Source organism: Cherax quadricarinatus, unplaced genomic scaffold (genome assembly GCF_038502225.1).
Source record: "Cherax quadricarinatus isolate ZL_2023a unplaced genomic scaffold, ASM3850222v1 Contig377, whole genome shotgun sequence".
In the NCBI taxonomy this organism is placed as follows: domain Eukaryota; kingdom Metazoa; phylum Arthropoda; class Malacostraca; order Decapoda; family Parastacidae; genus Cherax; species Cherax quadricarinatus.
This window is the reverse complement of record NW_027195403.1, coordinates 49,552-68,225: the sequence shown is the minus strand read 5'-3', so window position 1 is coordinate 68,225 and position 18,674 is coordinate 49,552. Positions and strand designations below refer to the sequence as shown.

The window sequence follows — 18,674 nt, the reverse complement described above, 5'->3', positions numbered from 1 at the left end:
CACTGGGTAACATTATTGACCACTGGAAACGCTAGCATTATTACCACAGAAACTAGGTGCATTACCACCAAAACTTAGGTTATTAGTGTTACCACACTTTAGGGTAACTTATTGACCACTGCCTGGGTAACATTATTGACCACTAAGCGCACTTAGATACCTTATTGTTGTACACAAGCACTGGGTAACGTTATTGACCACACAAACGCTGGGTGGCATTGTTGTTGACCACAAACGCTGGGTAACTTATTGATACACACGACCTGGTGCATTGTTGCCACGAAACCTGGGTGATTATTGACCACACACGCAACTTAGTACACTGGGAACATTATTGACCACGCACACTGGTAACGTTATTGACCACTGCTGGGTAACGTTATTGACCACTGAAACGCTGGGTAACATTGGTTGACCACTGAGCCTACAATTGTACACAAAGACAGGTAACTTATTGACCACTAAAGGCACTGGGAAGCATTGTTGACCACTGGAAACGCTGGGTAACATTATTGACCACTGACACTCTGCATTGTTGACACACGGGCTTGTACTAGGACCACTGCTATGCATTATTGACCACACTTAAACACTGAACATTATTGACCACACAAACCTAGGGTAAGGCATTATTGACCACACAAAGCACTAGGGTAACGTTATTGACCACACAAACACTGGGTAACATTGTTGACCACAAACACTGGAGTGCAGGGTTATTGACCACCACAAACACTAGGTAACATTGACCACACAAACACTAGGTAACATTGTTGACCACCTACACTGGGAGGTAATTATTATTGACCACAGAAACACTAGGTAACTATTATTGACCACAAACAAATGCTAGGTGTCATTATTGACCACACAAACACTAGTAACGTTATTGACCACTACGCTGGGTGGCATTATTGATGCACAGACACTAGGGTAACATTATTGACCACACAAACCTGGGTGGGTAATGTTATTGACCACTGGAAACGCTATGTAGCCATTACCTTGGGTACATTCGACCACACGCTGGGTACGTTATTGACCACAGACACTGGGTAACATTATTGTACACAACATTATTGCCTAGGTAACATTATTGTTATTGAAGCATATAGATTGCACTAGGCAACTGGGTAACGTTATTGACCACTGAAACACTAGGGTAACATTATTGACCACACAAACGCTAGGTAATGTTATTGTATTACCACAAAGGGCATGGGTCATTAGTAACACACCTGGTACATTGTTGACCACTGACACTAAGGGTGAACATTGGGTTGACCACACAAGGGAACGCTGGGTGACACTTGTTGACCACATGGCAAACAGCACTGCTAGGTAATGTTATTGACCACTGGGAAACACTGGGTAACATTATTGACCAGCACAGACTGGGTGGAACATTATTGACCACTAGCTGGGTGGTTATTACACTGGCACTGGGTATATTATTGACCACTAGACTACTGGGTAACATTGTTGACCAACACGACACTAGGGTAACATTATTGACCACACTGAGCACTAGGGTAGCATTATTGACCACGCAAAGTGCTAGGTAATATTATTGACCACATAAGCACTAGGGCACATTATTGACCACAGGACGAGGGTAACTTATTGACCACTGAAATACTGGGTTTTATTGACCACACAAACACTAGGTAACATTATTGACCACACAAACACTACACAACATTATTGACAACACAAACACTACACAACATTATTGACCACACAAACACTAGGTAACATTATTGACCACACAAACACTAGGTAACATTATTGACCACACAAACACTAGGTAACATTATTGACCACACAAACACTAGGTAACATTATTGACCACACAAACACTAGGTAACATTATTGACCACACAAACACTAGGTAACATTATTGACCACACAAACACTACACAACATTATTGACCACACAAACACTAGGTAACATTATTGACCACACAAACACTACACAACATTATTGACAACACAAACACTACACAACATTATTGACCACACAAGCACTAGGTAACATTATTGACCACACAAACACTAGGTAACATTATTGACCACACAAACACTAGGTAACATTATTGACAACACAAACACTAGGTAACATTATTGACCACACAAACACCACACAACATTATTGACCACACAAACAGGCAATATTATTGACCACACAAACACTAGGTAACATTATTGACCACACAAACACTAGGTAACATTATTGACCACACAAACACTAGGTAACATTATTGACAACACAAACACTAGGTAACATTATTGACAACACAAACACTAGGTAACATTATTGACCACACAAACACTAGGTAACATTATTGACAACACAAACACTAGGTAACATTATTGACCACACAAACACTAGGCAATATTATTGACCACACAAACACTAGGTAACATTATTGACAACACAAACACTACGCAACATTATTGATCACACAAACACTCGGCAACATTATTGCACGCAGCAGTGAGAGGCAGAGCTCAGGTAAGGTTCCTCAGGAAACAGAACAAGTGTTTCCTGATTCCGGTTTTAGATGATGACCCGCCGTTGGAGCTTTAGGTCACATGACCGAGGCCTTCCACTGGCTTTCCGGTCCACCCCTTCAAAAATTATGGTCATAGTTAAAAGCAATTAGTAATGGTAAATCACAAACTTGTACAGCTGCCGTGTACAAGTATGTTAATTACGATACTGTACTAGAGACTTTTGACCTGTGACTGAAGAACAAAGTATTTTGTAGGTTGCAGTGAGACAAACATTGCTCTTGGCAGGTGGTGCAGGTGGTACAGGTGGTGCAGGTGGTGCAGGTGGTGCTGGTGGTGCAGGTGGTGCAGGTGGTGCAGGTGGTGCAGGTGGTGCAGGTGGTGCTGGTGGTGCAGCTGGTGCAGGTGTTGCAGGTGGTGCAGGTGGTGCAGGTGGTGCTGGTGGTGCAGCTGGTGCAGATGGTGCAGGTGGTGCAGGTGGTGCAGGTGGTGCTCGTGGTGCAGGTGGTGCAGGTGGTGCAGGTGGTGCTGGTGGTGCAGGTGGTGCAGGTGGTGCTGGTGGTGCAGGTGGTGCAGGTGGTGCAGGTGGTGCAGGTGGTGCAGGTGGTGCAGGTGGTGCAGGTGGTGCAGGTGGTGCAGGTGGTGCAGGTGGTGCAGGTGGTGCAGGTGGTGCAGCTGGTGCAGACGGTGCAGGTGGTGCAGGTGGTGCAGGTGGTGCAGGTGGTGCAGGTGGTGCAGGTGGTGCAGGTGGTGCAGGTGGTGCTGGTGGTGCAGGTGGTGCAGGTGGTGCAGGTGGTGCAGGTGGTGCAGGTGAGGCAGGTGGTGCAGGTGGTGCAGGTGGTGCAGGTAGTGCTGGTGGTGCAGGTGGTGCAGGTGGTGCAGGTGGTGCAGGTGGTGCAGGTGGTGCAGGTGGTGCAGGTGGTGCAGGTGGTGCAGGTGGTGCAGGTGGTGCAGGTGGTGCAGGTGATGCAGGTGGTGCAGGTGGTGCTGGTGGTGCAGGTGATGCAGGTGGTGCAGTTGATGCAGGTGGTGCAGGTGATGCAAGTGATGCAGGTGGTGCAGGTGGTGCAGGTGATACAGGTGGCGCAGGTGGTGAAGGTGGTGCAGGTGGTGCAGGTGATGCAGGTGATGCAGGTGGTGCATGCGATGCAGGTGATGCAGGTGTTGCAGGTGGGGCTGATGGTGCAGGTGATGCAGGTGGTGCAGGTGGTGCAGGTGGTGGGCAAGTGAAACAAAGATTGATCTTGGCAGGTGATGCAGGTGGTGCAGGTGGTGCAGGTGGTGCAGGTGGTGCAAGTTGTGCAGGTGATGCAGTTGATGCAGGTGGTGCAGGTGGTGCAGGTGGTATGCACGTGAAACAAAGATTGCTCTTCGCAGGTGATGCAGGTGGTGCAGGTGGTGCAGGTGATGCAGGTGGTGCAAGTGGTGCAGGTGGTGCAAGTGGTGCAGGTGATGCAGGTGATGCAGGTGGTACAGGTGGTGCAGGTGGTGTGCACCTGAAACAAAGATTGATCTTGGCAGGTGATGCAGGTGGTGCAGGTGGTGCAGGTGGTGCAAGTGGTGCAGGTGATGCAGGTGATGCAGGTGATGCAGGTGGTGCAGGTGGTGCAGGTGGTGTGCACGTGAAACAAATATTGCTCTTGGCAGGTGATGCAGGTGGTGCAGTTGGTGCTGGTGGTGCAGGTGATGCAGGTGGTGCAGGTGATGAAGGTGATGCAGGTGGTGCAGGTGGTGCAGGTGGTGCAGGTGGTGCAGGTGATGCAGGTGGTGCAGGTGGTCCTGGTGGTGCAGGTGATGCAGGTGGTGCAGGTGATGCAGGTGGTGCAGGTGGTGCAGGTGATGCAGGTGATGCAGGTGGTGCAGGTGATGCAGGTGATGCAGGTGGTGCAGGTGGTGCTGGTGGTGCAGGTGATGCAGGTGGTGCAGGTGCTGCAGGTGGTGCTGGTGGTGCAGGTGGTGCAGGTGATGCAGGTGGTGCAGGTGGTGCTGTGCAGGTGATGCAGGTGGTGCAGGTGGTGTGCACGTGAAAAAAAGATTGCTCTTGGCAGGTGATGCATGTGGTGCAGGTGGTTCAAGTGGTGCAGGTGGTGCAGGTGGTGCAGGTGGTGCAGGTGGTGCAGGTGGTGCAGGTGGTGCAGGTGGTGTGCACGTGAAACAAAGATTGCTCTTGGCAGGTGATGCAGGTGATGCAGGTGGTGCAGGTGTTGCAAGTGGTGCATGTAATGCAGGTGATGCATGTGGTGCAGGTGGTGCAGGTGGTGTGCACGTGAAACAAAGATTGCTCTTGGCAGGTGATGCAGGTGGTGCAGGTGGTGCAGGTGGTGCAGGTGGTGCAGGTGGTGCAAGTGATGCAGGTGATGCAGGTGATGCAGGTGGTGCAGGTGGTGTGCACGTGAAACAAAGATTGCTCTTGGCAGGTGATGCAGGTGGTGCAGGTGGTGCAGGTGGTGCAGGTGGTGCTGGTGGTGCAAGTGGCGCAGGTGATGCAGGTGATGCAGGTGGTGTGCACGTGAAACACAGATTCCTCTTGGCAGGTGATGCAGGTGGTGCAGGTGGTGCAGGTGGTGCAGGTGGTGCAATTGATGCAGGTGATTCAGGTGGTGCAGGTGGTGCAGGTGGTGTGCACGTGAAACAAAGATTCCTCTTGGCAGGTGATGCAGGTGGTGCAGGTGGTGCAGGTGGTGCAGGTGGTGCAGGTGATGCAGGTGATTCAGGTGGTGCAGGTGGTGCAGGTGGTGTGCACGTGAAACAAAGATTGCTCTTGGCAGGTGATGCAGGTGGTGCAGGTGGTGCAGGTGGTGCAGGTGATGCAGGTGGTGCAGGTGGTGCAAGTGGTGCAGGTGATGCAGGTGATGCAGGTGGTGCAGGTGGTGCAGTTAATGCAGGTAGTGCAGGTTGCGCAGGTGATGCAGGTGGTGTAGGTGATGCAGGTGGTGCAAGTGATGCAGGTAGTGCAGGTAGTGCAGGCAGTGCAGGTGGTGTAGGTGATGCAGGTGATGCAGGTGGTGTAGGTAATTCAGGTGGTGCAAGAGGTGCAGGTGTTGCAGGTGGTGCAGGTTGTGCAGGTGTAGGTGATGCAGGTGGTGCAGGTGGTGCAGGTGGTGCAGGTTGTGCAGGTTGTGCGGGTGGAGGAGGTTCTGCAGGTTGTGTAGGTTATCAAGGTGGTGCCGGTGGTGCAGGTGATGCAGGCGGTGCAGGTTGTGCATTTGATGCAGATGGTGCAGGTGGTGCAGGTTGTGCAATTAATGCAGATGGTGTAGGTGATGCAGGTTGTGCATTTGATGCAGATGGTGCAGGTGGTGCAGATGGTGCAGGTGGTGCAGGTGATGCGGGTGATTCAGGTGGTGCAGGTGGTGCAGGTGGTGCAGGTGGTGCAGATGGTGTAGGTGATGTAGGTGATGCAGGTGGTGCCGGTGGTGCAGGTGATTCAGGTGATGCGGGTGATGAGGGTGGTGCAGGTGGTGCAAGTGGTGCAGGTGATGCAGGTGATGCGGGTGATGCAGGTGGTGCAGGTGGTGCAGGTGGTGCAAGTGGTGCAGGTGGTGCAGGTGGTGCAAGTGGTGCAGGTGGTGCAGGTGATGCGGGTGATGCAGGCGGTGCAGGTGGTGCAGGTGGTGCAGGTTGTGCAGGCGGTGTACGTGATACAGGTGGTGCAGGTGATGCGGGTGATGCAGGTGGTGCAGGTGGCGCATGTGGTGCAGGTGGTGCAGGTGGTGCAGGTGGTGCAGGTGGTGCATGTGGTGCAGGTGGTACAGGTGGTGCAGGTGGTGCAGGTGGTGCAGGTGGTGCAGGTGGTGCAGGTGGTGCAGGTGGTGCAGGTGGTGCAGGTGGTGCATGTGGTGCAGGTGGTGCAGGTGGTGAAGGTGGTGCAGGTGGTGCAGGTGGTGCATGTGGTGCAGGTGGTGCAGGTGGTGCAGGTGGTGCAGGTGGTGCAGGTGGTGCAGGTGGTGCAGGTGGTGCATGTGGTGCAGGTGGTGCAGGTGGTGCAGGTGGTGCAGGTGGTGCAGGTGGTGCAGGTGGTGCAGGTGGTGCAGGTGGTGCAGGTGGTGCAGGTGGTGCAGGTGGTGCAGGTGGTGCAGGTGGTGCAGGTGGTGCAGGTGGTGCAGGTGGTGCAGGTGGTGCAGGTGGTGCACCGAATTCTACCTAAAAATTGCATTAACTATATGGTTGGTGACATTGATTAATATCTGATAAGTCTTGCTGAATTAGATATTCTTGAAACAGAAGCTTTAGTTGACAATTATAAGATAACTCATATGTGCAAACCTCAGCACCAAGGAACAAGGAAACAAAGAAAAAAAGTCCTAATAGCTGGCAGCAAAGTTGACAAGTGTCATGTAGGTTTGTCAGAACTGATCCTGGCTTGAGTCTTCTCCATGTGGTGATAAGTGGAGGTCACCACATTAAAGTAACTCACAAGTGTAGGTCACCACAATAAAGTAACTCACAAGTGTAGGTCACTACATTAAAGTAACTCACAAGTGTAGGTCACCACAATAAAGTAACTCACAAGTGTAGGTCACTACATTAAAGTAACTCACAAGTGTAGGTCACCACATTAAAGTAACTCACAAGTGTAGGTCACCACAATAAAGTAACTCACAAGTGTAGGTCACTACATTAAAGTAACTCACAAGTGTAGGTCACCACAATAAAGTAACTCACAAGTGTAGGTCACCACAATAAAGTAACTCACAAGTGTAGGTCACCACATTAAAGTAACTCACAAGTGTAGGTCACCACATTAAAGTAACTCACAAGTGTAGGTCACCACAATAAAGTAACTCACAAGTGTAGGTCACTACATTAAAGTAACTCACAAGTGTAGGTCACCACATTAAAGTAACTCACAAGTGTAGGTCACCACAATAAAGTAACTCACAAGTGTAGGTCACTACATTAAAGTAACTCACAAGTGTAGGTCACCACAATAAAGTAACTCACAAGTGTAGGTCACTACATTAAAGTAACTCACAAGTGTAGGTCACCACAATAAAGTAACTCACAAGTGTAGGTCACTACATTAAAGTAACTCACAAGTGTAGGTCACCACAATAAAGTAACTCACAAGTGTAGGTCACTACATTAAAGTAACTCACAAGTGTAGGTCACCACAATAAAGTAACTCACAAGTGTAGGTCACTACATTAAAGTAACTCACAAGTGTAGGTCACCACAATAAAGTAACTCACAAGTGTAGGTCACTACATTAAAGTAACTCACAAGTGTAGGTCACCACATTAAAGTAACTCACAAGTGTAGGTCACTACATTAAAGTAACTCACAAGTGTAGGTCGCCACATTAAAGTAACTCACAAGTGTAGGTCACCACATTAAAGTAACTCACAAGTATAGGTCACTACATTAAGTAAATCTCCTCCTACTGAAAATTCTCGTACTTATTCTGTGGAAACTCGAACTCCTAAATCTGTCTCTGTTCGACGACAGAAATCACATAAAGAAAAGAAAACTAATTACACCTATTGTAAAATAAAAGGACACTGTAGGAAATAATGTTATAAGTGGGTAGATATATGAGACATGGTGGTGCGGCTGGCAACACGACACACGCTGTATCTTCACCTTCTAGGACATGGTGGTGCGGCTGGCAACACGACACACGCTATACCTTCACCTTCTAGGACATGGTGGTGCGGCTGGCAACACGACACACGCTGTATCTTCACCTTCTAGGACATGGTGGTGCGGCTGGCAACACGACACACGCTATACCTTCACCTTCTAGGACATGGTGGTGCGGCTGGCAACACGACACACGCTATACCTTCACCTTCTAGGACATGGTGGTGCGGCTGGCAACACGACACACGCTATACCTTCACCTTCTAGGAACCAACAATAACACCAAGATCTTTAAAACAAGTTAAATTCTCCTGTTGTTTAAGATCAAGATTCACAAAACATATATGACGAGAACAATCATCGTTGTGGTAAGTGTGTTTACCAAGGTAACGGGAAGGTTTACCAAGGTAACGGGAAGGTTTACCTAGGTAACGGGAAGGTTTACCTAGGTAACGGGAAGGTTTACCTAGGTAACGGGAAGGTTTACCTAGGTAACGGGAAGGTTTACCTAGGTAACGGGAAGGTTTACCAAGGTAACGGGAAGGTTTACCTAGGTAACGGGAAGGTTTACCAAGGTAACGGGAAGGTTTACCAAGGTAACGGGAAGGTTTACCTAGGTAACGGGAAGGTTTACCTAGGTAACGGGAAGGTTTACCTAGGTAACGGGAAGGTTTACCAAGGTAACGGGAAGGTTTACCAAGGTAACGGGAAGGTTTACCTAGGTAACGGGAAGGTTTACCTAGGTAACGGGAAGGTTTACCAAGGTAACGGGAAGGTTTACCAAGGTAACGGGAAGGTTTACCAAGGTAACGGGAAGGTTTACCTAGGTAACGGGAAGGTTTACCTAGGTAACGGGAAGGTTTACCTAGGTAACGGGAAGGTTTACCAAGGTAACGGGAAGGTTTACCAAGGTAACGGGAAGGTTTACCAAGGTAACGGGAAGGTTTACCTAGGTAACGGGAAGGTTTACCAAGGTAACGGGAAGGTTTACCTAGGTAACGGGAAGGTTTACCTAGGTAACGGGAAGGTTTACCTAGGTAACGGGAAGGTTTACCAAGGTAACGGTAAGGTTTACCTAGGTACCAAGGTAACGGGAAGGTTTACCAAGGTAACGGGAAGGTTTACCTAGGTAACGGGAAGGTTTACCAAGGTAACGGGAAGGTTTACCAAGGTAACGGGAAGGTTTACCAAGGTAACGGGAAGGTTTACCTAGGTAACGGGAAGGTTTACCTAGGTAACGGGAAGGTTTACCTAGGTAACGGGAAGGTTTACCTAGGTAACGGGAAGGTTTACCAAGGTAACGGGAAGGTTTACCAAGGTAACGGGAAGGTTTACCAAGGTAACGGGAAGGTTTACCTAGGTAACGGGAAGGTTTACCAAGGTAACGGGAAGGTTTACCTAGGTAACGGGAAGGTTTACCTAGGTAACGGGAAGGTTTACCTAGGTAACGGGAAGGTTTACCAAGGTAACGGGAAGGTTTACCAAGGTAACGGGAAGGTTTACCAAGGTAACGGGAAGGTTTACCTAGGTAACGGGAAGGTTTACTTAGGTAACGGGAAGGTTTACCTAGGTAACGGGAAGGTTTACCTAGGTAACGGGAAGGTTTACCTAGGTAACGGGAAGGTTTACCAAGGTAACGGGAAGGTTTACCTAGGTAACGGGAAGGTTTACCTAGGTAACGGGAAGGTTTACCTAGGTAACGGGAAGGTTTACCTAGGTAACGGGAAGGTTTACCAAGGTAACGGGAAAGTTTACCTAGGTAACGGGAAGGTTTACCTAGGTAACGGGAAGGTTTACCAAGGTAACGGGAAGGTTTACCTAGGTAACGGGAAGGTTTACCAAGGCAACGGGAAGGTTTACCAAGGTAACGGGAAGGTTTACCTAGGTAACGGGAAGGTTTACCTAGGTAACGGGAAGGTTTACCTAGGTAACGGGAAGGTTTACCAAGGTAACGGGAAGGTTTACCTAGGTAACGGGAAGGTTTACCTAGGTAACGGGAAGGTTTACCTAGGTAACGGGAAGGTTTACCTAGGTAACGGGAAGGTTTACCAAGGTAACGGGAAGGTTTACCTAGGTAACGGGAAGGTTTACCTAGGTAACGGGAAGGTTTACCTAGGTAACGGGAAGGTTTACCTAGGTAACGGGAAGGTTTACCTAGGTAACGGGAAGGTTTACCTAGGTAACGGGAAGGTTTACCTAGGTAACGGGAAGGTTTACCAAGGTAACGGGAAGGTTTACCTAGGTAACGGGAAGGTTTACCTAGGTAACGGGAAGGTTTACCTAGGTAACGGGAAGGTTTACCTAGGTAATGGGAAGGTTTACCTAGGTAACGGGAAGGTTTACCTAGGTAACGGGAAGGTTTACCTAGGTAACGGGAAGGTTTACCTAGGTAACGGTAAGGTTAGGTTCGGTTAGGTTAAGTTAGGTTAGGTTAGGTTAGGTTCGGTTAGGTTAGGTTAGGTTAGGTTAGGTTAGGTTAGGTCAGGTTAGGTTAGGTTAGGTTAGGTTAGGTTAGGTTAGGTCAGGTTAGGTTAGGTTAGGTTAGGTTAGGTTAGGTTAGGTTAGGTTCGGTTAGGTTAGGTTAGGTTAGGTTAGGTTAGGTTAGGTCAGGTCAGGTCAGGTTAGGTTAGGTTAGGTTAGGTTAGGTTAGGTTAGGTTAGGTTCGGTTAGGTTAGGTTAGGTTAGGTTAGGTTAGGTCAGGTTAGGTTAGGTTAGGTTAGGTTAGGTTAGGTTAGGTCAGGTTAGGTTAGGTTAGGTTAGGTTAGGTTAGGTTAGGTTAGGTCAGGTTAGGTTAGATTAGGTTAGGTTCGGTTAGGTTAGGTTAGGTTAGGTTAGGTTAGGTCAGGTCAGGTCAGGTCAGGTTAGGTTAGGTTAGGTTAGGTTAGGTCAGGTTAGGTTAGGTTAGGTTAGGTTAGGTCAGGTTAGGTTAGGTTAGGTTAGGTTAGGTTAGGTTAGGTTCGGTTAGGTTAGGTTAGGTTAGGTTAGGTTAGGTTAGGTTAGGTCAGGTCAGGTCAGGTTAGGTTAGGTTAGGTTAGGTCAGGTTAGGTTAGGTTAGGTTAGGTTAGGTTAGGTTAGGTCAGGTTAGGTTAGGTTAGGTTAGGTTAGGTTAGGTTAGGTTAGGTCAGGTTAGATTAGGTTAGGTTAGGTTAGGTTAGGTTAGGTTCGGTTAGGTTAGGTTAGGTTAGGTTAGGTTAGGTCAGGTCAGGTTAGGTTAGGTTAGGTTAGGTTAGGTTAGGTCAGGTTAGGTTAGGTTAGGTTAGGTTAGGTTAGGTTAGGTTAGGTTAGGTCAGGTCAGGTTAGGTTAGGTTAGGTTAGGTTAGGTTAGGTTAGGTCAGGTCAGGTTAGGTTAGGTTAGGTTAGGTTAGGTTAGGTTAGGTTAGGTCAGGTTAGGTTAGATTAGGTTAGGTTCGGTTAGGTTAGGTTAGGTTAGGTTAGGTTAGGTTAGGTTAGGTCAGGTCAGGTTAGGTTAGGTTAGGTTAGGTTAGGTTAGGTCAGGTTAGGTTAGGTTAGGTTAGGTTAGGTTAGGTTAGGTTAGGTCAGGTTAGGTTAGGTTAGGTTAGGTTAGGTTAGGTTAGGTTAGGTTAGGTCAGGTTAGGTTAGGTTAGGTTAGGTTAGGTTAGGTTAGGTTAGGTTAGGTCAGGTTAGGTTAGGTTAGGTTAGGTTAGGTTAGGTTAGATACTGATATAAGTACATTCAGGAGCTCAGTCGCTAAGGTTTAGAGATTTTAAAATTGAAGTTGAAAAATTATGGAAATTAAGGTTTTCTTACCAAAAAATAGTGCAAAATTCTGGCAACATGTTGATGCACGTTTCTATCATATTTCTATGAATGTTTTTTTCAAAAATGTAATTTTTATGTTTTTGCTGTCATCAAGACGACATGTTGGCAATTAGTGTTTTTATTGTTTTTTTTTTTACTCCAGAAACTACAATTATTACATTCTAAATTACTGATTTTTTCATTCTAAACAAGTTCTGTGACGACGAAAGTGAAAAGCACAGAGTTGTTGCTGTTCAGCTGCCTCTGTGTGATCAACAATGATATTGGGTTTGCAACACGCTCGCTCTGGTTGATCAACAATGATGGGGGCTTGCAACACGCTCACTCTGGGTGATCAACAATGATGGGGGCTTGCAACACGCTCACTCTGGGTGATCAACAATGATGGGGGCTTGCAACACGCTCACTCTGGGTGATCAACAATGATGGGGGCTTGCAACACGCTCACTCTGGGTGATCAACAATGATGGGGGCTTGCAACACGCTCACTCTGGGTTATCAACAGTGATGGGGGCTTGCAACACGCTCACTCTGGGTTATCAACAATGATGGGGGCTTGCAACACGCTCACTCTGGGTGATCAACAATGATGGGGGCTTGCAACACGCTCACTCTGGGTTATCAACAGTGATGGGGGCTTGCAACACGCTCACTCTGGGTGATCAACAATGATGGGGGTTTGCAACACGCTCACTCTGGGTGATCAACAATGATGGGGGTTTGCAACACGCTCACTCTGGGTGATCAACAATGATGGGGGCTTGCAACACGCTCACTCTGGGTGATCAACAATGATGGGGGCTTGCAACACGCTCACTCTGGGTGATCAACAATGATAGGGGTTTGCAACACGCTCGCTCTGGGTGATCAACAATGATGGGGGCTTGCAACACGCTCACTCTGGGTGATCAACAATGATAGGGGGTTTGCAACACGCTCACTCTTAGTTATCAATAATTATAGGGGTTTGCAACGCGCTCACTCTGGGTTATCAACCATGATAGGGGTTTGCAACACGCTCACTCTGGGTTATCAACAATGATAGGGGGTTTGCAACACGCTCACTCTGGGTTATCGACAATTATAGGGGTTTGCAACACGCTCACTCTGGGTGATCAACAATGATATGGGTTTGCAACACGTTCGCTCCGGGTGATCAACAATGATAGAGGTTTGCAACACGCTCTCTCTGGGTTATCAACAATGATAGGAGTTTGCATCACGCTCACTCTGGGTTATCATCAATGATAGGGGTTTGCATCACGCTCACTCTGGGTTATCAACAATGATAGGGGTTTACAACACTCTCACTCTGGGTGATCAACAATGATAGGGGTTTGCAACACTCTCACTCTGGGTTATCAACAATGATAGGGGTTTGCAACACGCTCACTCTGGGTGATCAACAATGATGGGGGCTTGCAACACGCTCACTCTGGGTGATCAACAATGATGGGGGCTTGCAACACGCTCACTCTGGGTAATCAACAATGATAGGGGTTTGCAACACTCTCACTCTGGGTTATCAACAATAATAGAGGTTTGCAACACTCTCACTCTGGGTTATCAACAATGATAGGGGTTTGCAACACGCTCACTCTGGGTTGTCAACAATGATAGAGGTTTGCAACACGCTCACTCTTGGTTGTCAACAATTATAGGGGTTTGTAACACGCTCACTCTGGGTTATCAACAATGATAGGGGTTTGTAACACGCTCACTCTGGGTGATCAACAATGATAGGGGTTTGCAACACGCTCACTCTGGGTTATCAACAATGATAGGGGTTTGCAACACGCTCACTCTGGGTTATCAACAATGATAAGGGTTTGCAACACGCTCACTCTGGGTTATCAACAATTATAGTGGTTTGCAACACGCTCACTCTGGGTTATCAACAATGATAGGGGTTTGCAACACGCTCACTCTGGGTGATCAACAATGATAGGGGTTTGCAACACGCTCACTCTGGGTTATCAACAATGATAGGGGTTTGCAACACGCTCACTCTGGGTTATCAACAATGATAGGGGTTTGTAACACGCTCACTCTGGGTGATCAACAATGATAGGGGTTTGCAACACGCTCACTCTGGGTTATCAACAATGATAGGGGTTTGCAACACGCTCACTCTGGGTTATCAACAATGATAGGGGTTTGCAACACGCTCACTCTGGGTTATCAACAATGATAGTGGTTTGCAACACGCTCACTCTGGGTTATCAACAATGATAGGGGTTTGCAACACGCTCACTCTGGGTGATCAACAATGATAGGGGTTTGCAACACGCTCACTCTGGGTTATCAACAATGATAGGGGTTTGCAACACGCTAACTCTGGGTTATCAACAATTATAGGGGTTAGCAACACGCTCACTCTGGGTTATTAACAATGATAGGGGTTTGCAACACTCTCACTCTGGGTTATCAACAATGATAGTTGTTTGCAATACGCTCACTCTTGGTTATCAACAATGATAGGGGTTTGCAACAAGCTCACTCCTGGTTATCAACAATGATAGGGGTTTGCAACACGCTCACTCTGGGTTATCAACAATGATAGGGGTTTGCAACACGCTCACTCTGGGTTATCACCAATGATAGGGGTTTGCAACAAGCTCACTCCTGGTTATCAACAATGATAGGGGTTTGCAACAAGCTCACTCCTGGTTATCAACAATGATAGGGGTTTGCAACACGCTCACTCTGGGTTATCACCAATGATAGGGGTTTGCAACAAGCTCACTCCTGGTTATCACCAATGATAGGGGTTTGCAACAAGCTCACTCCTGGTTATCAACAATGATAGGGGTTTGCAACACGCTCACTCTGGGTGATCAACAATGATAGGGGTTTGCAACAAGCTCACTCCTGGTTATCAACAATGATAGGGGTTTGCAACACGCTCACTCTGGGTTATCAACAATGATAGGGGTTTGCAACACTCTCACTCTGGGTGATCAACAATGATAGGGGTTTGCAACACTCTCACTATGGGTGATCAACAATGATAGGGGTTTGCAACACGCTCACTCTGGGTTATCAACAATGATAGTTGTTTGCAACACGCTCACTCTGGGTTATCAACAATGATAGTTGTTTGCAACACTCTCACTCTGGGTTATCAACAATGATAGTTGTTTGCAACACTCTCACTCTGGGTTATCAACAATGATAGTTGTTTGCAACACTCTCACTCTGGGTTATCAACAATGATAGGGGTTTGCAACACGCTCACTCTGGGTTATCAACAATGATAGTTGTTTGCAACACGCTCACTCTGGGTTATCAACAATGATAGTTGTTTGCAACACGCTCACTCTGGGTTATCAACAATGATAGGGGTTTGTAACACGCTCACTCTGGGTTATCAACAATGATAGGGGTTTGCAACACGCTCACTCTGGGTTATCAACAATGATAGTTGTTTGCAACACGCTCACTCTGGGTTATCAACAATGATAGGGGTTTGCAACACTCTCACTCTGGGTTATCAACAATGATAGGGGTTTGCAACACTCTCACTCTGGGTTATCAACAATGATAGGGGTTTGCAACACGCTCACTCTGGGTTATCAACAATGATAGGGGTTTGCAACACGCTCACTCTGGGTTATCAACAATGATAGTTGTTTGCAACACGCTCACTCTGGGTTATCAACAATGATAGGGGTTTGCAACACGCTCACTCTGGGTTATCAACAATAATAGGGGTTTGTAACACGCTCACTCTGGGTTATCAACAATGATAGGGGTTTGTAACACGCTCACTCTGGGTTATCAACAATGATAGTTGTTTGTAACACGCTCACTCTGGGTTATTAACAATGATAGTTGTTTGCAACACGCTCACTCTGGGTTATTAACAATGATAGTTGTTTGCAACACGCTCACTCTGGGTTATCAACAATGATAGGGGTTTGCAACACTCTCACTCTGGGTTATCAACAATGATAGGGGTTTGCAACACGCTCACTCTGGGTTATCAACAATGATAGGGGTTTGCAACACGCTCACTCTGGGTTATCAACAATGATAGGGGTTTGCAACACGCTCACTCTGGGTTATCAACAATGATAGGGGTTTGCAACACGCTCACTCTGGGTTATCAACAATGATAGGGGTTTGCAACACGCTCACTCTGGGTTATCAACAATGATAGGGGTTTGCAACACGCTCACTCTGGGTTATCAACAATGATAGGGGTTTGCAACACGCTCACTCTGGGTTATCAACAATGATAGGGGTTTGCAACACTCTCACTCTGGGTTATCAACAATGATAGGGGTTTGCAACACGCTCACTCTGGGTTATCAACAATGATAGGGGTTTGCAACACGCTCACTCTGGGTTATCAACAATGATAGTTGTTTGCAACACTCTCACTCTGGGTTATCAACAATGATAGGGGTTTGCAACACGCTCACTCTGGGTTATCAACAATGATAGGGGTTTGCAACACGCTCACTCTGGGTTATCAACAATGATAGTTGTTTGCAACACTCTCACTCTGGGTTATCAACAATGATAGGGGTTTGCAACACGCTCACTCTGGGTTATCAACAATGATAGGGGTTTGCAACACGCTCAAATTTGGTGTTTCATCTCCATAGAGTTTTATAGTAACAAAAACTTGAATAACTCGGGAATAAGTTATTTACATTTGTTGCAATGATTTTCAAAGAGTAATAATAGGAGTGTCATGATTTTTTCAGACAATGTTGATGAATGATGGTTCTATGTAATGACAACGTTGTTTGGCAATATGTTTTACCATTTTGTTTTTATTGACTCTTATTCTCACAAAAAATGCCAAAAAGAAAACAAATTTCAAAATTTTTTATCATGCAATCTATTGACATTTCTGGCAAGAAAGTTTGGAGTCTAGATAATCTAACTCTTCACCTTTCATCTGATGTTGACTACAACATTGTACAACTTACTTATTTTGTCGGAAAGGGAGAGCTTGATGATAAATACAATTTTGCAATATCTTGCAACTTTGCAACAAGAAGTCCATGCAAAGATGTGTATAGGATGCAAACTGCTCCTTAACAACACCATAAAGTTACACTTGAAATTGGACTTCAATTTTAAAATCTCTAAACCTTAGCGCCAGAGCTCCTTCAGATGCACCATTAGTTATTTCAACTACCAGAGGGAAGTGCTACACATAAATGATACCTATACCAAAATAGATGTCTAGTTAGAAGCCTATGGTGCAGCCTGTATAAAAGTACCTCTTCATGAAGTAAATATATAGAAAAGCTATTTTAATGGTTTCAATTTAGTTGGTATTTCTAGTGTAATTTTATTTAAGTACAGATACACATATAGTTACAAAAATTATCATACATAGCAGTATATGATGTGTGGATTACCTAAGATAACCACAAAAAATCAGAGAACTTGACTTGTTTCCAGTGGAGTCCTTGTAATAACTGATTTACCTTAAAAGTTAAGACAAGTAAATAACTCAACTATGTGAAAACCAGCTAAAATAAAAGATATACTACGAATAAGGTAAACTGAATTATTCACATTAACGCTAAAGTGACTTATTTGCTATTATGTCAGCAAGCTTGATATTGACGTCCTTCAAGTTGTTATATGTTTAAAGTGGCTTATTTGCTATTATGTCAGCAAACTTGTTAATGACGTCCTTCAAGTTGTTATATGTTTAAAGTGGCTTATTTGCTATTATGTCAGCAAGCTTGATATTGACGTCCTTCAAGTTGTTATATGTTTAAAGTGGCTTATTTGCTATTATGTCAGCAAGCTTGTTAATGACGTCCTTCAAGTTGTTATATGTTTAAAGTGGCTTATTTGCTATTATGTCAGCAAGCTTGATATTGACGTCCTTCAAGTTGTTATATGTTTAAAGTGGCTTATTTGCTATTATGTCAGCAAACTTGTTAATGACGTCCTTCAAGTTGTTATATGTTTAAAGTGGCTTATTTGCTATTATGTCAGCAAGCTTGATATTGACGTCCTTCAAGTTGTTATATGTTTAAAGTGGCTTATTTGCTATTATGTCAGCAAGCTTGTTAATGACGTCCTTCAAGTTGTTATATGTTTAAAGTGGCTTATTTGCTATTATGTCAGCAAGCTTGATATTGACGTCCTTCAAGTTGTTATATGTTTAAAGTGGCTTATTTGCTATTATGTCAGCAAGCTTGTTAATGACGTCCTTCAAGTTGTTATATGTTTAAAGTGGCTTATTTGCTATTATGTCAGCAAGCTTGATATTGACGTCCTTCAAGTTGTTATATGTTTAAAGTGGCTTATTTGCTATTATGTCAGCAAGCTTGTTAATGACGTCCTTCAAGTTGTTATATGTTTAAAGTGGCTTATTTGCTATTATGTCAGCAAGCTTGATATTGACGTCCTTCAAGTTGTTATATGTTTAAAGTGGCTTATTTGCTATTATGTCAGCAAGCTTGTTAATGACGTCCTTCAAGTTGTTATATGTTTAAAGTGGCTTATTTGCTATTATGTCAGCAAGCTTGATATTGACGTCCTTCAAGTTGTTATATGTTTAAAGTGGCTTATTTGCTATTATGTCAGCAAGCTTGTTAATGACGTCCTTCAAGTTGTTATATGTTTAAAGTGGCTTATTTGCTATTATGTCAGCAAGCTTGATATTGACGTCCTTCAAGTTGTTATATGTTTAAAGTGGCTTATTTGCTATCATGTCAGCAAGCTTGTTAATGACGTCCTTCAAGTTGTTATATGTAAACAACCACTTGTTATTGATAATACCACGTAACAATTATGTAGTTGCAGCTTGTATAGAG

General features: G+C 45.6%; 1 long non-coding RNA gene across 1 annotated transcript in view; it reads right to left on the bottom strand.

The window, feature by feature from the left end:
• LOC138851343 (uncharacterized) overlaps nucleotides 1-18,674 on the bottom strand; it is a 67,329-nt gene that overhangs the window by 45,193 nt on the left and 3,462 nt on the right. Inside the window, exon 2 of the long non-coding RNA XR_011391166.1 lies at nucleotides 8,098-8,360. This is a non-coding gene — a long non-coding RNA (uncharacterized lncRNA). The remainder of the gene's footprint in view (nucleotides 1-8,097; nucleotides 8,361-18,674) is intronic.